We start from the raw sequence: 1262 nt of genomic DNA, 5'->3' as shown, positions 1-1262 counted from the left end.
TTTCGTCATTTGTTATCGAATCGACTTAAAGCCAGATCGTAACATTGGCCGCTCTTCTCTCTGAAACGGTTGTACTTATCGTCTGCAAAGCTATTTCGCGTACTGCGGTACGCGGAGACTCTAAAAGCACTATAGTAGAACACAGATGAAGCTTCTAAGTTGATGTAATAGCCAGTAAGAAGTAGTACAATTCAAGTGTTAGGTATCGATTATTGACTGTTTAGCTAGCTTTGGTGCCTTGGACATGATCTAGGACCTTAAGATTCTGCATGAAAGGAGGACTAGCTGCCGAGTTGAACGGGAGAATGTGAAACGTGTTCATATGTAGTAAAAATCTGAGAAATCCGTCAGTTTTCGTCATTTGTTATCGAATCGACTTAAAGCCAGATCGTCACTTGGCCGCTCTTATCCCTGAAACGGTTGTAATTATCGTCTGCAAAGCTATGTCGCGTGCTGCGGTGTGCGGAGACACTAAATGCACAATAGTAGAACACAGATGAAGCTTCAAAGTTGATGTAATAGCCAGTAAGAAGTAGTACAATTCAAGTTTTAGGTATCGATTATTGACTTTTTAGCTGGCTTTGGTGCCTTGGACATGAGCTAGGACCTTAAGATTCTGCATGAAAGGAGGACTAGCAGCCGCGTTGCACGGGAGAATGTGAAATGTGTTCATATGTAGTAAAAACCTTAGAAATCCGTCCGTTTTCGTCATTTGTTATCGAATCGACTTAAAGCCCGATCGTCACATTGGCCGCTCTTCTCTCTGAAACGGTTGTACTTATCGTCAGCAAAGCTATGTCGCGTGCTGCGGTATGCGGAGACACTAAAAGCACCATAGTAGAACACTGATTAAGCTTCTAAGTTGATGTAATAGCCAGTAAGAAGTAGTACAATTCAAGTTTTAGGTATCGATTATTGACTTTTTAGCTGTCTTTGGTGCTTTGGACAAGAGCTAGGACCTTAATATTCTGCATGAAAGGCGATCTAGCAGCCGAGTTGCACGGGAGAATGTGAAAAGTGTTCATATGTAGTAAAAACCTGAGAAATCCGTCCGTTTTCGTCATTTGTTATCCAATCTGCTTAAAGCCAGATCGTCACATTGGCTGCTCTTCTCTCTGAAACGGTTGTACTTATCGTCTGCAAAGCTATGTCGCGTGCTGCGGTGTGCGGAGACACTAAAAGCACCATAGTAGAACACAGATGAAGCTTTTAAGTTGATGTAATAGCCAGTAAGAAGTAGTACAATTCAAGTTTTAGGTATC

This window comes from Schistocerca gregaria, unplaced genomic scaffold (genome assembly GCF_023897955.1).
Source record: "Schistocerca gregaria isolate iqSchGreg1 unplaced genomic scaffold, iqSchGreg1.2 ptg000378l, whole genome shotgun sequence".
NCBI classification, from domain to species: domain Eukaryota; kingdom Metazoa; phylum Arthropoda; class Insecta; order Orthoptera; family Acrididae; genus Schistocerca; species Schistocerca gregaria.
Note: the sequence above shows the minus strand (reverse complement) of the source record.